The 22025-nt window shown below is 36.5% G+C and overlaps 2 long non-coding RNA genes across 5 annotated transcripts in view; one reads left to right on the top strand and one right to left on the bottom strand.

Moving 5' to 3' along the window:
- The window catches only part of LOC118661879, a 107457-nt gene extending 87744 nt beyond the window's left edge, over positions 1-19713 (top strand). For all 3 annotated transcript variants that reach the window (XR_004969515.1, XR_004969513.1, XR_004969514.1), the window contains 2 exons: positions 16047-16150; positions 18850-19713. This is a non-coding gene — a long non-coding RNA (uncharacterized LOC118661879). The remainder of the gene's footprint in view (positions 1-16046; positions 16151-18849) is intronic.
- LOC118661877 lies at positions 7832-21829 on the bottom strand. 2 transcript variants are annotated; one of them, XR_004969512.1, is made up of 6 exons: positions 21694-21829; positions 19713-19824; positions 17870-17983; positions 17016-17094; positions 16010-16136; positions 7832-7951 (listed from the first exon to the last, which is right to left on the bottom strand). It is a non-coding gene; the product is annotated as an uncharacterized LOC118661877 (long non-coding RNA). The 2 variants fall into 2 exon arrangements; XR_004969511.1 differs by lacking the exon at positions 21694-21829 and adding an exon at positions 21548-21632.
- Between the last annotated feature and the right edge of the window lie 196 nt (positions 21830-22025).

Raw genomic sequence — 22025 nt, 5'->3', positions numbered from 1 at the left:
TAGACACTCTTCCTTCAAGGACTGTGAATAGAGTCATGATAAAAAAATTTTACTCTATTTGTCCAGTTTCTAGTCCTACTATACCTCAGTGGTTTTGATAGCTTTTTACCTGGTTCCCTTTAAGAAGAAACATAATCTCATAATAGAAATAAAAGCTCAATTGCTAAGTACTCCATAAATGTTAGTTCCCTTTCTTTCTTATCTTACTTCTTTACCCATTCTCTCTCCCTCAGGCTTTCCCAAGTCAAAATCACTCTTCTCACCCATGCCAGACTTTTTTTTTTTTTTTTTTTAAATAACAGTGCTTTTAAAGCTGGTTGTGTGGGTTCTGTAGGAGGAGGGAAAGTGTAAGCAGGACTCTCTCACTGCTTTTCCAGGCAAAAAAAAAGTTCCCCTGTGATACATTTCAGACCTTATTCACTTTTTTTAAAACATTTTTAAAAAGTGATATTTTAAAACACTTGCCTGTAATTAAAATGACAATTACCCTATAATGCAATTCCTCATTATGGTCCTCATTAGTTTTCAGGTTTCTGGGTATCAGAAACAAAATCTCAGTACTCACTTTCTATCTGGGTCAAGTTAATCTCCTTGTATAAAAAGCACAATGCAACTATTTATTGACTGAATAATAATGTGCATGGACTGAATGATTCCTAATTGAAGTGTATTTAAAATCTTACATAACTTTTCAGTAAAAAGGACACTATGATAAAATTAAATTTTTAGTAACTTGTATAAATGTATTACTGTATTTGCAAAGTTTAATTCACTGGAAATAACTTTAACAATACATATTTCTAAAATTATATGTGTATACAGATATATGTGCACATGCATACATCCACATAGATAAACTGAGGTTTTTATTGAGATTTTCATGTTATAAATCTATTTTTTAAATAAAAATTTCTGGTAAAAAGATTGTAGTAGCAAAAGTTCTTTTGATCAAGCCATATTGACAGCTAAGGCAATCATATTAATAGTCAAGTTTATCTGATGGAAAAACCAGGAATTCTAAAAAAATATTACAGACATTGGCAGTTATATTCAAGTATTCTACAGTTAAAAGCAGCAACAGTTTATTTAACAGGTTGCTCAGAATCAAGTGGAACTTACTGTTTTGGTGTTTTGCCTAACTTTTTCCCCATTTACAAATGAATCAGTGCCCCATAGAAATAGTTTTAAAATGTAGTAAAAATGTAATGTCCTAATTGCACCAATATAATTTACTAACTGGAATGATAGTACTCCTCAATGGTATTTGTCTGACACTGGGTTTGCGTATTTCTTCACACATTTTATTAAATGAACACCTGCCAAAGCAAATATCTGAATGATATTTATTCCAGATTGTTTCTATGTAGGAACACAGTGTTACACCGCTTGCTTCCTTGAAAGAATATAGAAGATTAGAAGTTATGAATGTTGAAAACAAAATTGAGTTTCTGTTTTTTGAAATGCTACCTCCAAGTAGAATTTTAAAAACTGAAATTTACCACTAATAATAGGTACTCACAAACCAGAATCTAAATAAACCAAAAAGATTGTTCAAATCTTTAATCAACCCTCAAGACTCATTTTTATCAAACATTAACCAATTTTTTCTAAGAAAGTGCCTAAGCATACTGATCCAATAAAATAATAGATCACCAAAATAGTTTAGGCATAAATCTTTTCTTCATTTAAGTCCTGCTTGCATTGAGGCTTTGTAGTTTATATGAATGGTCTCTGAAGATCAAGTTCATTATTTTTAAGGTTGTGGAAAGACACTTGTTGGAGCCCTTGACCAGAGGGAAGAAAGCAGAGCCAAGGCCAGAGTTTCTGCTCTTTCTTTAAAGCGCTTTCAGAATTCTTCCAAAGAGCCACAGGAGCTACTGTTGGGGCTGTGGAAGGGCCAAGCAGGTTGGACCCTCACCTCTGCCTCACACACTACACTCTGCAACAGAGTTGCTCCATTTGCATCTTTTTTACATATCTGAAATTCTGGGTAAGAATGAGTTTGGAAAAAAATGAATTCTGTTCCTAAAAAAAAAAATTTGAAAACCATTGCATTACCTTGTGTACCGTGAGGGAAAAGAGGGAGAAATATTATGGGGACTCCAATCTGAAACAATGTCATTGTTAGCAGCTATCATGGAAATGCCTAGAAATTGCATGCCTACAGAATGGAAACAGGATTCTGAATATAGTTGTTTTTTTAAATACAACTAAAACCCTGTTCATTTTTTCCCTTGAACTCAGGCTGTTTACTTAGGTTTTTAGAAATATGAATTGTACAGAAATGAACAATGAATAAACACAGGTTAGTAGAGAAACTTCCAATGTGTCTCAGAGTGCAGGGACAGGTGGGGCATACTGAAAGGCATAAGGATAAACTCGCTAACAACAATGAGAACAATGGAATCCTAAATGGACTTCCTGAAAGTAAGAGCACCATATGGGCCAAAAGACTTAGGAGAGCTTTCTGGAAAAGAGGTGCTTGAGTAAGAATAGAAGATGAAGGAGCTGGCATTCCTGGTGAAGAGAACAACAGAGCATATTCATCAGAAAGAACTAAGATGCAAATGGAGAGGAGTGTTGTGCCAGGGGGATGTCAGCTTGAATTGGTAAAGGGCGGTTACATGGCGGAAGATTTTAAAGGCAATAGATGTTGAGTTGAAAGTATGCAGAAGGGCATACTTCTGATAGTCAACAAAAGAAGGCCTTTGGTGCTGGTTGGCTGGCAGTGTATTCTGAATATAAAAGAGGCTTTTTTTATTGTATGAAATTACTGGTAGAAAAATTTAGATGATACTTCAAAAGATGCTAGATTGCTTTCATAGATTTAAAATCACATATGTAATAGTAGACCTACATAGACACTTTATACTGCTGTTTCCATTGAGTTGGCAATAAATAAATAAATACATAGATAAATAAAAACTTAGGAAGAATACACCATCCCCCACTCCACCTAATTCAGGTCAGATTTATATAATGACTATAATTTTTCATTTTTATTGTTCCTTTTAAAATAATTTAGATACTAATTAAAAATTTTTGCTTAATGTAAGTTTACTGTTTGAGATGATATGTGAAATAAAATAGTCTCTCAAGGTAGTATAGATATATTATTTAGATACATTAGAAATCATGGTTATTACTAGATAATTAAAATTGAGAAAAGAACTTTTCTTAGGAAGATTTGAATTAAATGACCCTGAAGAAGTATTCTTTTTTCATTTATAGCTTTTATTTCTGTTTCTTTACTATGAAAGACATGGACACAAAATTTTACCCAAGATAAATAAATCAATAAGTAATATAAAAAAGGATCAACTAGAAAGATCCTTCCAAGGTCAATTCAGTGAATGGTCCTTAGAAAGAATTTATTGCATGATTATTAATTAGGGAAGAAGCAGATAGACCAACCATTTTTTTTTAAAGTAGCACATTCTATTTTATAAATTAAAATAGATCTCAAAAATTGTCCTACAAAAAGATTTTTGACTTCTAAATGTATTTCTTTAATCTCCAATATCTTCAGACCACCCAATTGAAATGTTAAATGTCCCCCTTTTCCATTTCTTTTTCTTTCCCAAGTTCCTGATTTTGTTGGATAAATACTATGAGGTACTTGTTGAGGGTTGTACATGGGAAGTCTGTTAAGAGGTATGTTTGAATGGAGCAGTGGTAACTGGGCAGTATCCTAAAATTGTACGCTTATATAACTGCAGTGTTTTTGTTTTTCTTAGTATACAAGCTTAGAAAAAGAACTGAAATACACTTAAATAAGACTGTTAAGAAAAGGAAAGTAAAAAAATGATGAGATGGCTAGTTTTAGACCAGAGCATAATTCTGAAGAGTATTAATATGCCAGATAACAATGTCCATTATATACTTTTTCTTGGTAGGCCCCCTCCATTTACCAGTCTTGGAAATCTTTAGTAAAAATGACCTCCCCTGCTCTGATATTGTGCAGCTTATTCTGTCTAGAGCAGCGGTTCTCAACCTGTGGGTCGAGACCCCTTTGGCAGTCGAACAACCCTTTCACAGGGGTCGCCTAAGACCATCCTGCATTTCAGATATTTACATTACAATTCATAACAGTAGCAACACTACAGTTATGAAGTAGCAACAAAAATAATGTTATGGTTGGGTCACAGCATGAGGAACTGTATTTAAAGGGCCAGAAGGTTGAGAACCACTGGTCTAGAGGCTAGACATGGGGGAAAAGGCAGAGGATTTTGATCTAATTATCTCTGGATCACTCACAAGCTAAGTGTGCACACACATTCACAGACATGTGCATACAGTTGCAGATTTGCACACCTATGCACACAAATGTATATCACCACTCAGAAAGGTTCCTACCTGTCAGCTTGAGCTATTTCCCCATTGCCCAGGGGAGCTCATTTCATGTAAAACTTACTCTGTTCTTGAAACACTGAGGTTGTGCTCAATGGTAGAAATTATAACTTGAAGATCTAACAAACTGATTTGATCTTCCGATAAGCCATTGGAAATGGATGGAAAATGTCAACTTTTGGTGCTTCCAGAGCCTATGAATAAAATTATTTAGAAATTTTCCATCATTTATCTTGTTTTACTTTAACTGAGGTTTGTACTTTTAGGATATTATGAATCAAAACTATATATTTATATGGATAAAGGACTTCATTCTAATTTGTATTTATAACTCAAGAAACACCATGTGAAGTTGTGAACTGCTGCTTTCAGGTGGTGGTACTATGAATATAACTCTGTTAACTCTTAAAACAAGTGACTACTGTCAATAGAACCTCTTGTTATAAAATTAACACCGGATGATGTCTGGTGTACGGCCTTATTGCTAGGTGCCTTACCCATCTTTAAATCACATTTTATTTGTCCCATATTAACTAATATTTTGTGAACTAGAATAGGCCTTAAATATCATCCAATCCAGCTAAACTATACAGAGGAAAATGTTATATGTTATGCATTTCACAAAAATAATTTTTATGTAGCACACAAATATCTAAAACTATGAGTTCCAAAAAAATAGGTGTATTTCATAGTGAAGAATTTTCACAAAGAGACTTTTGAAAATACTAGTTAGCATTTATAAGTTGATACTTAGGGATGAGCAATATGAGTTACTGACTTGCTCAATGAGAGGGGTGATAAAACTGTACTCATTAGCATGATTTTGGCTGTAAGTAACAGAAAATGCAACAAGAACTGGCTTAACAGTAAGGAACATGTCCTCAATATTAAAATGTTTTGAGTTAAAGAGTGCCCAGAGTTGGCGAATTCAGCAGCACAGTTACTTCATCAATGACTGAACATCTATTCAACTTTCCATTTTGTCATCCTGGGTATCTATCTAGGCTGGTCTGATTTAATATAGGCCATCCAATTACATTTGAATTTTAGTTGAACATTGTATGTCCTGTGCAATATTATTCATTATCTAAATTTCAAATTTAACTGGGTTCCTGCATTACTATTTCCAAAGTCTAGGAAACGTATCAGCATCTAGGTTTTTCTTTGTAGGCTAACTCCACATATGGTCACATGGTGTCTGCCAGTCTCTTAGTGTTAGGTATAGATGCCAATAGCCAGTGACATCAAAGGAATTCTGTTGGTAAGGAAGATAGTGGAGGAGTGGTGGTTTGGCAGACAATGTAAGTCACCAAGGCAAATCTCAATTTTTGTTGACTAAAACATAATTTCCTCTAATATTTGCCAGTTAGTTCTATAATAGTGTGTAATTTATCCTGCCTTCTGATCCAGGGATAGGATTTTTTTTCTAGTAAACTTTATTATTTTTTAATTGAATTTATTGGGGTGACACTAGTTAGCAAAACCATACATTTCAAGTGCACAACTCAATAAAATATCATCAGCACACTGTATCTTATGCCCATCATCCCAAGCAAAGTCTTCTTCCATCTATTTTCCTCATTCTCCCCCCCCACTTACCCACCTCCACCTACCCCTCATATATACAGGGTTTTGCTTAATCCCTTCACCTTTTTCAACCAGTCCACCAAACCTCTCTGCAACAGCTCTCTGTACCATATACTTATGCGTCTATTTCTATTTTGTTCATCAGAATATTTTATTTATTAGAGTCAACATATAAGTGAGATTATTTGATATTTGTTTTTCTCTGACTGGCTTATTTCACTTAGCATAATACTCTCCAGGTCTATCCATGCAGTCAAAAATGGTAAGACTTCCCCCCCTTTTTTTTAGTGGCCCAGTAGTCATCCATTGTATAAATGTACCACAGCTTCTTTATCCATTCATCTACTGATGGGCACTTGGGCTATTTCCATATCTTGGCTATTGTAAATAATGCTACAATGAACATAGTGGTGCATATATTCTTTTGAATTCGTGTTTTGGGTTTCTTAATATATATTTCCAGAAGGGAAATCACTGGGTCATAAATCAGTTCCATTATTAATTTTTGCGGTAACTCCCTACTGTTTTCCACAGAGGCTACACCAGACTACATTCCCACCACAGTGTAGGAGGGTTCACTTTTCTCCACATCCTGGCCAGCACTTGTTTGTTGATTTATTGATGATAGCCCTTCTGACAGGTGTGAGGTGATATCTTATTATGGCTTTAATTTTCACCTCTCTGATGATTAGTGATATTGAGTATTTTTTCATTTGTCTATTGGCAATCTGTATGTCCTCTTTGGAGAAATGTCTATTCAAGTCTTTGTTCATTTTTAAATTGGTTGTTTGTCTTCCTGGTTTTGAGTTGTATATTCTTTATATGTTTTGGAAATTAACCCCTTATCAGATGTATCATTGGCTAATATGTCCTCCCATTCAATGGGTTCCCTTTTTATTTTGTTGATAGTTTCTTTTCTGTGCAGAAGCTTCTCAATTTGATGCAGTCCAATTTGCTTAGTTTTTCCCTTTGTTTTCCTTGCCTGAGGAGATAGATATATCAGCAAAATATTGCTGCAAGGGATGTCTGAAATTTTATTGCCCCTGTTTTCTTCAAGGATTTTTATGGTTTTAAGCCTTTTATCCATTTTGAATTTATTCTTGTGTATGGTGTCAGTTGGTGGTCTAGAATCAATATAGTAAAGGAAGTCCTAGCCACAGCAATCAAACAACAAGAAGAAATAAAAGGCATCCGAATTGGAAAGGAGGAAGTAAAACTGTCATTATTTGTAAATGATATGATATTGTATACAGAAAATCCTAAAGACTCCACCAAAAACTCCTAGATTTGATAAACGAATTTGACAAAGTAGTAGGATACAAAATTAATACTCAGAAATAAGTGGCATTCTTATATACCAGTAATTAACTATCCACAAAGAGAAATTAAAAAAACAATCCATTTACTATTACAACAAAAAATAAGTTACCTAGGAATAACCAAGGAGGTAAAGGACCTGTACTTGGAAGATTATAAAATACTCAAGAAAGAAACTGAGGAAGACACAAATAAGTGGAAGAACACACTGTGTTCATGGACTGGAAGAATTAACATAATTAAAATATCCCATACTATTCAAAGCAATACGTAGATTCAACATAAACCCTATTAAAATACCAATGGCATATCTCACAGATCTAGAACAAATATTCTAAAAACTTATATGGAACCAAAAAAGACCTCTAACAGCCTCAGCAATCTTCAGAAAGAATAAAATTAGAAGTATCAAATACCTGATATCAAACTATATTACAAGGTTATTGTAATCAAAACAGCCTGGTCGTGGTATAAGAATAGGCAAATGGATCAATTGAACAGAACAGGGAGCCCAGAAATAAACCCACACCTTTCTGGTCACTTAATATTTGGCAAAGAAGGCAAGAGCACACAATGGGGTAAAGACAGTCTCTTTAATAAATGGTGCTGGAAAAACTCGACAGGTACATGCAAAAAATATTTTTTGTCTTTGAGGGTCTTAACTTTGTTAGAATGGGGAATATCCATATCACTGCATCTGAAATAATTAAAACAATTTCTTATTGAGTATTCTGAACCGAGGGAAGAATATGCCTCACATTTCCCCTTTTCCACATTATTCCCAGGGCATGCATTGATTAGACGCAGTGGTTCTCAAACTTCTGGCCCTTTAAATACAGTTCCTCATGCTGTGACCCAACCATAAAATTATTTTCGTTGCTACTTCATAACTGTAATGTTGCTACTGTTATAAATCATAATGTAAGTATCTGATATGCAGGATGGTCTTAGGCGGCCCCTGTGAAAGGTTCGACCGCCAAAGGGGTCGCGACCCACAGGTTGAGAACCGCTGCATTAGAGGCTCTCTCTCTCTCTGAGGCTGCTGGTTCCTTTCTCCTCCTTTATGTTAGTTCACATTACTCATGGCCAAATCAAACCTCAGTTTCCTGTGTTCCCTTCCTCCTCCTACTCCCCTACCCTTTAAAACTTATCCATATCCTTAGGGCCCTATTTGTACTTAAATGATAATGGTTTTGTGTGGGCTAGGGAAAGTAATGTGTGTTAATATTTACTTTGCTAATGTGTTGGACCTCTGAGTAATTTAAGGCTTTAATCATTTCAACAATTCAACCCCTTTGAAAAGCTCTTCAGAAATGCTGCCAGTTTAGGCATTGTAGTGGTATGGGCACTTTTGGCTTCCTTAACACACTCAGGGGCAGATAGTTAGTTACGAGAAAGTTTGGCCTATGACTCCATTGCCTCCTGGTCTCTAATCTTACTCACACTGCAATCAACTGGTTTCTGGAGCCATTTTCTCCCCACCCCTCTTCCTGTCTCCTCTTGAGTGATTCATATGTGACTTCAATATTTATAGAGATGCCCCACCCAACACCCTAAACTCATCATTTCTTGATCTCAGCTGCTACACAGGCCTTTAGACTTCAGCACCACACCCCAGTGCTACCTAGTCATCCAGCAACTCCTCACCTCTCTTAATTACACTTTACAATTGTACTGTCTTACTATGAATTCCTGATCCTTTCATCTATCCTTCTTCCTCACTTCTATCAAACTAACTCTTTGACTTCATAAGGAATCTAAAACCTTAGTCAAATAGCAAACATTCAAATCTCTGAGCCCTTCTATAAGCTGCTTCCTTCCCTCTTGCATGACCTTTTCCATCTAGTCTGCATTCCATGGTTTAACTCATTAACTAATCCCTTAACGTCCATCATACTCAACCTCTGAACTCCTATCCTGAATGAATCTAAAATTGTATCTTTTGAAGTTCAATACTTGCATACCTACTAGGAAGCCTTCAAAATAAAGTCATATATCATTGTCCTCAGCATTGTGAAGTGGTTAAGAGAATGGAGTCTGGAGCCAGACTACTGAGGTACCTCCCCTTACTAGCTTGGGTGCCCAATAGGAAAATAGCATGACCACTTTATGCCTCATTTTCTTCATCTGCAAAAAGGGGATAATAATCAAGCATATCCCATGAGTATATTATAATGAATAAATGAGCTAATATTTATAAGATGTTTCCGGCATTGGTTCTCAGCCTTCCTAATGCCGTGACCCTTTCACAGTTCCTCATGTTGTGGTGACCCCCAACCATAAAATTATTTTCGTTGCTACTTCATAACTGTAATTATGCTACTGTTATGAATCGTCATGTAAATATCTGATAAGCAGGATGTATTTTCGTTGTTCGCGACCCACAGGTTGAGAACCGCTGGTTTAGAGGAATATATAACTGCCAAACAAATATTTTACTTCTTCCTTGTAGTTTTGTTTCCATTTTTAATAATAGCTATTCTAAACTCTTTTTAATTCCCCAAACAGCTTACGTTCCATCACTTCAGCAGATGACCTGGCCTAATTCTCTGAGTACAAATAGGATATTAGGTGTGAACTCCTTTAAATTATCTCCCCCCAACCCGAAAATTTAACTACATTGGTGGAAATACATTTGTATTTCCTTCCCATCTACGACAAAGATATGACATTCTTCTATTAATTTTCCTCTTTTTCTCAAGATCTTATCCCTTCAAATACCTAACCTTTTCTGTATACATTTAACCTTTCTCTGTCTACTTGTTCTTGTTTTATTTCCATTCATTTCTCCTAAAAAATAATTCAAGTCCTTTTTCAACCTCACATTTCTTTTCAGCTATTTTCCTATCTTTGTTCTTTCCTTCATCAGATGTCTACATTTACTGTGTCTGCCTTTACCTCGCTCATGCTGCTTTACCGAGAAATGATAGCATATCACTGTAAGGTCTAATATTAAAATTAACTGGGAATAAGTTCAGAGGGGTCAAAGCATTAGAACTGGTTTTTTTCCCCCCAGCCTTATCCAAGAAACAATATTTATTATTTTGAATGGCTATATAATGGTTTTCCTGCTTTTTTGTTCAACTTAACAAATTGATTGTTCTAGTTTTGAGTACCATTGCTACTTCCTATTTCACTCTTCTAAAAGGAATCAGTCCCACAGATTCTTGCTGTAATCAAGGCTTCACTTTTCACTACTCCCCACAATTATATTCAAGGTCAGCAATAACATCTGTATTGCCAAATACAGAGGTCACTTCTCAGTCTTCATTTTAATCAATTAATCAGGAAGTTGGTAGAATTGACCATTTCCTCCTTTTTTGAAACCTTTTTTTTTTCTTCAGTTGCCTCTGATCACCACTTTCTCTTAATTCTCTTCCTGCCTTTCTCCTGGGCTTTCTCAGCCTCTGTTGCTGGTTCTTCTCATTTATCTGCCTCTAAAATGTGAAGTACCCCAAGACACTGGCCTTGGATATCTCTTCATTCTTTACCAATTTGCCCCCGGAGACCACAACAGTTTTTTGTTTGTTTTGTTTTGTTTTTATCTTTAGATACCATCTATAGGTTGATGACTTCTAAATGTATACATATTCCAGTCCAGATTTTCCCCTTGAACTCTATATTCATATATCCAAATGCCTACTCAACATATCCACTTGGATGTCTAACAGGCTTTTCAAACTTCACATATTCAACAAACTGTTGTTCCTCCCAAAATTCCTCCATCTGAAGCCTTTGCCGTCTCAGTCAGAGAGAGTGTGTGGAATGTGTGAACACAAGAGAGGGAAACTCTCAGGAACACAATGATAAAGCTGGTAAAAGAATGAAACCCAGTGAAGGAGACTGAAATGTTGGAGAACCAAAAATTATAAAATCAAGAAAGAAATGAGAACAGTCAGTCCTGGCAAGAGCTCTACAAGAATACCTATAAAATGAGGGCTGAAAAGCATCTGCTGGATTTGGCATTTTAGGGGTCATTGACGACTACGGCCTCAATAGGTTTAGTTTAGAATCGTTTTCTTGGAAAATAGGAAAAGGGCTGCTCTCTGGTACTAATGATCCCCAGTATCCCACATGCACACACCCCTACAATATCTAAACCAAACTTTATCCAGAGTTCAGCACTGCACTGTATTTCTGAATGCTTGGAGCTACATTTCCATCAGTGTGTCATATAAACACCTCCTATCTAATAGGCCCAATAATAAACTCATTTTCTTTCTTCCTCTTGTTCTCTTTACTCTCAAACAAATTAACATAAAATACCCAATTCTCACACATTCTCTCTCATGTTGAAACACCAATACCTACCAATTTCTACCTACTAAGTAGAAAACATATCTTGGGCATGTTCTGTTTCTTCCTCCAGGCCCAGTTCTAATTTGTCAAATCTAATTGTAGCCCCTACCTCCACTGTTCTAACTCACTGAAGTCTTTATCAACCTCCTTTTCTATACTATTAAGCCACCCTTGCCTGAGGACTTAACATTTCCCACTCTTTCAACTATATTGTTACTGGTTAAGCGAGTCAGAAAAAGATAATTACCATACAATTTCACTCACATGTGGAATCTAATAAAAAAAAATGAACTTATAAGCAAAAGAGTGACAGACTTATAGACAGAGAACAGGCTGATAGCTGTTAGGGGCGAGTGGGGGGGGGGCTGGGAGAGGAGGGTGGAGAGAGGGAGAGAGGGAGGGAGGGAGGGAGGGAGAGAGAGAGAGAGAGAGAGAGAGAGAGAGAGAGAGAGAGAGAGAGAGAGAGAGAGAAACTCTTGGGCATGGACAAAAGTGTGGTGATTGCTGCGGTGGAGGGGGGGCATGAAGAGAGGTGAAACAGGGTATAGTGGGATAAATGGTGATGGACAGAGACTTGACTTGGAGTGATGCACACACAATACAGTGTACAGATGATATGTTGTAGAATTGTGCACCTGAAACCTGTCCATTTTGTTAACCAATGGCACCCCAATAAAAAGGAAAAAACTTCCAATAAAGAACATTAGTTAAAAACTGAAAGCTGCGTACATCTTCCCACCGGCAATAATACAATCCCTTAGAATAGCACATTATGGCCTTTAAAATTTGGTTCTCATCTACCATTCCAACCTCACTTTATCACAGTCCCCCACTTGCCCTAACATAATCATGGGGTCATGCACATACTTCCCATACTTCTTCTACCTCTGGAATAAATAACTACAGTTTTCAAAGTTGAAATCACTTTTCCTCCTTAAATTATAAATACAATTTCTAAAAGTTTGTAAAATCAAAGAAAAAAAGTAGGCATAACATTGCCTTTCTAACAAAACATATTTATTTCCCTCCTAATATTCTGCTATAAATATAAATATTTGTACATTAAGCATAATTTTGAATAATATTCTAACATATTTTATTTAGTTATTTTCTTTCCCCTGTTGCAGAGAAGAAATATAAAAAAATTACACAAGATTATTTCGAGAAAAAGAAAAACTGAAAGAACAAAAAACAAGGGTGGGGACAAATTAGAGCTGTGAATAAGGTTTAAGATGCATACCATGATGGCCTACTCATCTACCATGAGTGAGCCACACATCTGGCTCTCAATTTTCTAGCAACCAATGTAAAAACAGAAACATTGTCATTTATCCAAGTCCCAGTGCCCTTGAGATTGTTTTTTTAGAAAGTCTCAGTAATTTTGACTCTTCTTGGAACACACATTGTAAAAAGATATTTCTACTGACATCCTCCTAAAGAGAATACAGGGTGATATGCTTAACTTTGGGGAGATTCTCTATTAGAGACAGTGCATTTCAATCCATGGCATTGCCCATACTGAAAATCAATATAGACGGATGCCATCGCATGAATTACAGAGTGATTTTGTAAAAACTAGCTTTTTGGAAATCATTTGATCTTATCAAGGCACCCTGCTCTTTGCAGGTCTGCTTTAAGTCACAGGTAAGTCTTAATATATTGAAATAATCACATAGAATATATATTAGTCACAGTAATAGCTGGATTTTTATCCTTAAGAAAAACTTTATGAATATTGTTTCTCTTTGAAATTGAGTTTCAAATAATTCTTAGGTAAAATCTTAAAACTCCAGGTCCCATATTGAGCAGTTGAGGGTTGCTTCGAAGACCAGATTTTAGGTTGAAAAGTAAAAAAAATCTCACTTTTTGATGATGAACATTGTTCCCTTTGGGAAAGTCCTCTGAGTACAAGAATGTGGCTGGACCAGGAATGTCTCCTCAGAGTTCTGGGGTGCTCTAAAAGAAATATGTGTACCACAGCACCTGATCATCTTGATATGTAACCTGTATTGTGGACAGGAAGTCACTGTAGGACAGAATATGGAAGGACAGAATGGTTTCCGATAGGCAAAGGTGTCATAAAAGGGTGTGTTTTATGTCTCTATTTGTTTAATCTGTACGCAGAACAAATCATATTAAAAACTGGGCTACACTCAGAGGAAGGAGGAGTGAAAATTGGTAAAATAAATAACAAGATATGCAGATGATACCATCATACTGGCAGTAAGCAGCAATAAATTGAAATGACTTCTGATGAAAGAGTAAGAAGAAACTGCCAAAGCAGAATTGCATTTGAACATCAAGACAAATATCATGACTACTGAAGAAATATACAACTTTTGCATAGATAATGGAAATACCAAAATTGTTAAGGATTTTGCTTACTTTGGTTCAGTCAATTCAAATGGAGGCTGCAGCCAACAAATGAAGAGAAGGCTGAGATTAGAAAGGGCAGCAACAGAAGAATAGGAAAGATCGAGAGCAAAGATGTGTCATTAGGGACCAAGGCTAAAACCATTCACACCCTCCTATTCCCAAGTACTACGGATGCATGCGGGAGTTGAATAGCAAGAAATCTGATAGGCAAAAAGTCGATTCATTTGAAATACAGTGTTGGAAAAGAGCTCTGTGGCTACCCTGGACCAACAGAAAGGTGAACAAGTAGGTCCTAGAGCACATTAAGCTTGAAACCACTAGAGGCAAAAATGACAAAACTGAAGGTGTCCTACTTTGGGCACATCATGAGAAGGCAGGGTTCTTTGGAAAAGATAACAATGCTGGGAAAAATAGAAGGTAGCAGGAAAAGAGACAAACCAAATAGGAGATGGATAAATCCATAAAAGAAGCAAGAGGCATGAGTCTATAGGACCTGACCAAGGCTGCTGAGGACAGGACTCTGTGGACATCACTCAATCCTAGGGTGGCCAGGTGTCCAAGAGGACTCAACTGACATGTAACACTGAAGAAGCTTGGCTAATAAACTCTGTTTTTACAGTCTCTAGAGTTTTTCATGTTTGATAAAATAGAAGCAGTTTTTCTAGCTTTGCTTTTATTAATATTTGTAGGGCTGTTGAGATGTGGACTCTTGTTCCTAATGAATTCTATCACTAACTAGGTGGCTGACCTCATGCAGGCTATTTAAAGTTTTTGAGCGCAGTTTTCCTCCTGTAAAATGAGGACATTGTAGTAGTTCATCACTTTCCTAGAACTCCTTCCACTTGTAAGTCACGCTGACCCTCTGCCCAACAGTGGACCTGGAATACTCCCAGGCAGTCACACATCTTAGGTAAGAGCACGCAGGGGCTTTGCAGAGCAAAAGTCCTGGTTCCACTCTGCAACTTCCTAGTATGTGGCTTGGGCAAGTGTTCGCCTTCATAAAGCTCAGTTTTCCTCTCTGTAAAGTGAGAATAACACAAGCCCTTACAGAGTTGTTGTATTAAAGGAGACTAAATCCAGCTCTAAATACAGTGTCTGGCACACAACAAGTACTCCATCAAAATCATCTATTTTTAACATTGTTATTTCCTTGGGTCCACTGACATAATTGCTCTTCTAACAGCATTTCTCCAAATTGAATATCAGCACTATTATAATTACAGTATTTAAAGGTTTGAAGGTGCCAACTTGGGCTGACTTGTTTAGAAAAAGTTGGAAAGACATGGGCTCAGAGGATTTTTTAAAAATAAACAAAACAACCTGTGTGCTGACCTTTACCCTGTAGTTCTTTTATTTAATAACAGTCTATTAATAAACATAACTTTAAGCTGTTTGATTTGTACTACTGTAATCTAGGCCAAACATGCTACCTGAAAGTAATAATAAACTTTCTCCAAAGAAATTATAATGGAAGTTTGCTTCACTTTTCTGCCTGCTTTGAAACAAGATTGTGGGGAAGTTCTTAGCATTGAGTTCCCATCAACAGATATTTAATCACTTTAACTTTTGATCATATGTAGGTTATATTTAAATGCAACTAAATGTGATAAAAATCATTCTTAGATGGGTGAGATAAGCTTTGAAGGCTGTGTAACTACTGCATTTTATATTTTAAAAACAATTGCTTAACCAGAAAAGAAAAATTCCCCCACATGTGGGAAACCAGAGTTCTTTGCTATGCTCTTAACTACAGCAGGAAATATGTGTTTGTTTATTATAACCCTAGTGCTTCCATAGCCAAATGAACTTTCAAACACTGCATTTTCATTCTGTATAACCAACAATTGTCACCCTGCCTTGTGGAAACTGATAATCCTAAGGGAGTTCAAGAATACTTGCATAATTACACCTAGTAAGGCCAACTGTGTCCCCACAGTGTGGAGACAGACCCTTTGTGAATGGGAACACTTATAACTAAAGGGCCCCCTACAGGATGGGTTAATTAGCCCATAGTAACTGGCTGAGTTAAAGGTGACTTTCGGGGACTATCAGATTTTATAGCAAAATAGATCTGAATTACCATTACATGTTTAAGACTGTCTCCATCTTGATTCCAGGTTTCTCCTCACTCATGAGATGTGAACCTCAACAAATTTATACCAGGTTGTAGAAGAGTGATCACTTCTATTGTTGCTAAAAAAAGTTCTCTGCAGGATAAAGGGTGAGTAATATGTTCTGTAGATACCTGCATGTTAAATATCCAAAATTTATCAAGACACTGTATAGACTTTGATTATAGCAATTCAATTTTTAAAGTTTCTTAGGAAGTAGCTTATTTTCTGTCTCTATAGCTCTGTTTCTTTTAATATTTCGATTAACTCTCATGAACTTCACTTACTTTAAAAGCAATTTTAAAGGACTGCATACTGAATTTTTAACAACTTTCTAAATGCCTATAGCCTGACCGGTGTTACTCAATGGTTAAGTTCAATTCCCAGTAAGAACACATGCCTGGTTGAGGGCTCAATCCCCAGTAGGGCGTGTGCAGGAGAGGCAGCTGATCAATGATTCTCTCTCATCATTGCTGCTCCTATTTCTTTTCCCCTCTCCTTGTCCTTTCCTCTCTGAAATAAATACAAATATATTTTAAAAATAAAGATAAAAATTGCCTATAAGCATTACTAATTGGCCAAATTGATTTAATCAGAAGAAAGAGATTACTGAGTGGATACATCTTATAGCTTCTGAATTAAAGAATGAAAAAAAAAAGGGGGATTTAAAGCTGTGGCTGCACTATAGTAGATCTGGTTTTGCTCACCATCAGTGCTGGTTGAAATGGAGTGTCCCTGCTTCCTACTTGTTCAATCTTGCACTTTTTGTTTAGTGATGGTAAAAGAAACTGGTGGAGGTACATATAAATAGCCAAAAAGGTTTAGCAGAATCCTATCTGAGTCTGGCAGAAACCCTGCCCTCTCCCCATTCTGTCCACCTTCAAACTTGCCAAGCCTTGTTCGCTTTGGCTTAATTTAAAAAATGCACTTCTGGCGAGTGAGGAAAGGTTTTGTACTGTGTTTTCAATGACTCACCCAAAATAACTCCATTCAACTTGTAAAGGGTCCTGTTCTGAATGCAGATTGTGTTTGTTCTGAGATGGGCATGAAGGGGCTGCAGAAGGCAGATTAGAGAAGGGAAATGTGATGGGAGAGGCAGTGTGGTTCAGGCACACATCAGAATTATTTTTAAAAAAGACATTGTGTGTATGTTTTCAAGAACCATTTATAAGATCTGCACCATTTAAAGCTTTTAAAGATACATTAATAGTAGATAGATACATGGTTCATATAGTCACAAACTTCTTTTTTTCTGATCCTCATAAAATATAGGAGATATTTACATGTAAATATATAATTCCAAAGATATGCATAGTGAAATGATAAAAATTTTAATAGTTCTAATGGCTGCATATGGTAAGTAATCACATACATAAGAGCTAGCAATAATCTTAAATTGGGAAACAAATGTGTATCAATAATTGATCACAGGACAGTTTTAAAACTGAGAAATACAATATTGACATCCCCCTGTTGTGTACTGCAGAAAAATGTTTACTCTCAAGTGGCACAGATTGAGCACTTGATAGCAATAGATACACCTTAAAAGCGTTTATGATTCATAATGTCAGAGATCTTTAATAGCAATATTTTAGGACAGGACTAAAAAGAAAAATAATAAAGGACTGACCTAATCTTGAGCATTAAGACTTCACAGCTGAATTAAAAATATTTTGGCTTTCCTATGTGTAACTATGTCCAGTTATGAGGATATAAAAACCTCTTTTGAGTTGTTTCATTAATTCATGAAACAGACCAAATAAAGCTTATTCTGTTATATAATCGTGCTTCATGCCATTATTGATGAAGAATAGATGAGCCATTCTTACCTGTTGCTCAGAAACACCAGAGAATTGAGCCACTGAGAAGAAATCAAGCTCTCTACAAGGTTTACCACAGAGAGAGTCAATTTCACATTATGTAGCAAGTGGAAAAATCGTGATCTGGGAGTGATGAAGTGAGGGATGAAATTACAAGTTTTCAACATGCACAAAATCAGACAGTATAAAACTTTTCCAGATTATGTAAATAATGTTCAAGGTAAAGTTCCTGTGGTATTGACACCTGCTTCTCCTTTTAATACGTACTTGGGAAAATATGGGAAATTAAAATACTGTATTGTTATACTATATTAATGCTCCCTTATGAAACATTTATAGGACAATGAACTAGTATCATAACCCTTGATTTTTTTGCTAAGGTGAAAGAATAATAGGTGTAATTATACACCTTAAATATACAATTTTATTACTTTCAAATATATACAAAAACCAGAAATACTCTAATGCAGTGGTTCTCAACCTTCCTAATGCCGCGACCCTTTAATACAGTTCCTCATGTTGTGGTGACCCCCAACCATAAAATTATTTTCGTTGCTACTTCATAACTGTAATTTTGCTACTGTTATGAATCGTAATGTAAATATCTGATATGCAGGATGTATTTTCATTGTTACAAATTGAACATAATTAAAGCATAGTGATTAATCACAAAAACGATATGTAATTATATATGTGTTTTCTGATGGTTTTAGGCAACCCCTGTGAAAGGGTCATTCGACCCACAAAGGGGTCACGACCCACAGGTTGAGAACCACTGCTCTAATGATTAATAATGACAATAAAATATATATATACATAAAAAAACAATCTAAGTTAGACAAACCACTTTTCCTCAGAGTTCAATAATATGATTTATAAATAAATCTTTAAACATTTTTGAAGTATTCATTTGCTGAGTAACATTTTCCTTTCATTATCTTTTATACTATGGCAAATGATTCCACTGTTATTCTTGGAAATGTTAATAGTTATATTGAGAGGCCCAAATGATTTCATGTTGAAATACATTTTAGAAACAGTGAGTTAAACAAAGGTAAGTCTTTTTTTTTTTTTTAAGTAAATTTTGAGGACTTATCAAGTCTTTAACATTCATTATGACTGGGTTGGGATAAGGGACGATGAGGATATAACATGCAGTGTTTTCCAACCTTATTTCATATAGAATTTTTCTCTCCAGGTAATCGTAGATATAATAATCAAAGTGTAATATGCTAATTAGACTGGACAGCCCGATGTCCTTCCAGACGAAGCCGGGGCTGTGAGGGCCAAGTCCTTTGCACGAATTTCGTGCATCGGGCTTCTATTTGAAATATAAAATGGTGCTCTCTTTGTTTAATCTGCACTCTACTTACCTAATAGCTCCCAGCTCCCCTTTGTCTTAATAAAGGTTGAAAATTTGGTAAGCTGCATCATTATCACTCTCTGATCAGATTCTGAATTATTAAGATTTAGATGCATAAAAGAACATTTTTGATCTTGTAAATATTGAAGAAACAATACCATAACTAGAACTGAAATGCTTTAGTCTACCTAATAGTAAATCTTGTTTTCTAATTTTGAGATATGTGTTAAAATCTGGGAAAACAAAAAAATAACTGAAGTAATTGAACTGAGCATAATGTTGCAGTTTTGATATAAGCTTTTCTATTTATAACTGCCTAATTTAACTAGAGTGTTTTCTGTCCTAGCCTGAATTTATGGCATTTTAAAAATTCAGCTGCATAAGCATGAAGACACATGCCATTTACTAGTATAAGAATAACTGCCCCATATGAAATTGATTTTTGCCTTCTGCAATATAATAATTCCAATAGCTATACTGAGTACCTACCGTATTCTATGTCATCCTCACATCACCTTAGATCGTCATCATGATTGCTATTTCACAGATGAGGAATGTGATGACCAGAGAGATATTAGCTGTCTTGCTCTAAGCCATACAACTAGAGAGAGACAGAAACAGATTTCAAACTTCAGTCTGACACCAAAGACCCTACTGTTTCCATTACATCATGCTGGATGGAATTATCCACATCCTATATAATAAAAGCATAGTATGCAAATTGTCCCCTCAACCAACCTGGAGTTTTTCCCGGAGTTTGGCCAGGGGGCGGGGCCGGCCTGGGAAAGGGAGGGAGTACCCGGCTGTCCACAGCCAGCTGCTAGGGACCCTACCAGTGCACAAAGTTTGTGCACTGGGCCTCTAGTGTAATATAAATGTGTTTCTCCATCTTGTAAGCATCAGTAGCTCAGATATTATCCTTTATGTAGAATTTCTGCAATGTGGATGTACAGTTGGTCTACAATACAGTACCTGTTTGGAAAAAAAACTTTGAAGAAGCAAATAGCTAGAGACTCTCCTCATGTGTGATAGGGCATTCATTATTGAATAAATAAAACACCTTGGGCACTTTTTAAAATCTCAAAGTTGAGAATATAATGATAACCCCAGCTATTTCAAGGATTTCCCTCTCATTATTTCTGTATTTAACATTTTGCATTAAAAATCAGCATGTAGAAGAAAACAGAGGATTGTGCTATTGTAAACTCAACAACTGTTGTTACCCGCTGACAATTTTTCTTCCTTTATTAACTCTGGTGGTTTAGTTTTTAAATGTAAATTATGGTTCATTATTGCTTTTCTCAAGAATTCTTTATTGTCTAAAAGTGTGTTTAAACAACAATAAAACTAAGTAAAAGACAACAGGTCTTAGAGAAACAACATAAAGCAAGTATCTTACCATTCCACCGTCCTTCTGAAGGACATAAAGTATAGAAAATTTACTTCAAAAGAACTCACTGCTCCTTGTGGGACTGGCACTGTACTAAAAGTGTAAGAGGTATAGGAAGACTACTGAGAAATGCTCTTTATTCTCTCACAGTTTACAATTTGGCTGGAAAGTCAAACATACCCTCAGAGGCCAGTCATATTATTTACTGTACAATTTAGTCCCCACGTAAAGGATGTAGACATTATTCAGTTGCATATCAGAAAATTGCGGGAGAGATGTGACTGGGAGCGGTGGAAAGATACAGTGAAGGAAAAGTTCTGGCTCCACCAGATCTTGAAGATCATGAAGTTATTGTACGGAAAGACCAGGAACAAACTGAGAAGCAAGGATATAGAGTCAGCAACAGTCTGTGGAGATGATGGAATGGAAGCTGGGAAAAGTCGGGTAAGGTGGAGTCCACTAGGGCCCTGAATGATACTGAAGGCAGTGTACTTTATGGTCTTTTGACCAGAACCTTGGGTATCTCCTCCCTCATTCTCCCTCCTTACCTTTCCTACAGGCAGCTAGACTCTGGCCTATTTTTGAGGGCCTCTAAACTGCTAGCTGCTTTTTGCCATAGGACTCTTGAAGGCTGAAACGTCTTTAAAATCCAAAGAAAAGAGTAATAGTGAAGTTTCAAACGAATAAGAGAAAATAAAAGTATCACTGTTCTAGTTCCCTGAATATTTCGTGGAATACGTAAGGTCCAGATGATAGCAGGATGGTACTGGAAAGTGAGTATGGACTTTGGATGTGATTTTATAGAGACTGTACTGGCAAACCATTAGAAAGAAGTTCGTGCCTGATTTTGAATGGGATCTTATAGTCTTCCTCGCGAGATTTTTAAAAACAACAAAAGGGTATGCCCAAACTCATTTGGAAATTAGTTCCGAACCTTGACATCATTGGTTTCCCGTAGCATCTTGCTGCACCAACCTCCGAGCACATTTCCCCCGGCTAGTCCGTGCTCTATTTTTCTTTCCCTCTCCATGTCCAACCTCAGTGTGGAATTTCCAGCTTAAGTGTTCTTTGTCAACCCACCTGCATCCCTCACACAACCTTCACCAACAACTCTCTTAAGCGTGCATGCGGCCCTGCACGCAGCGTGGCCTTTTCCAGCTCGGACACGCGGACGAGACGAGGACCATGGGCCGCGCCCCTGCCTTTCATCTTTTTGCAGAGTCGCCGGGACACCGTGCTTGGGTCTCCCCGGGGAACTTGCTGCGGGCCGAGCGGACGCCTGTTTGACGCGGTGAGCAGTCTCGAGACCTCGTTGCCGCCTTTTCCTGCTCTGAATGGAGACAAAAGTTGCGGGGAAGAGAACACTAACAAACGAGCAAACCCATCTCGCCCACTCGGCGGGCGGCGGGGCC

The sequence above is a fragment of the Myotis myotis genome, unplaced genomic scaffold (assembly GCF_014108235.1).
Source record: "Myotis myotis isolate mMyoMyo1 unplaced genomic scaffold, mMyoMyo1.p scaffold_m19_p_8, whole genome shotgun sequence".
Taxonomy (NCBI): domain Eukaryota; kingdom Metazoa; phylum Chordata; class Mammalia; order Chiroptera; family Vespertilionidae; genus Myotis; species Myotis myotis.
The sequence above is the reverse complement of the archived record's forward strand: the minus strand, read 5'-3'. Positions and strand labels throughout refer to the sequence as shown.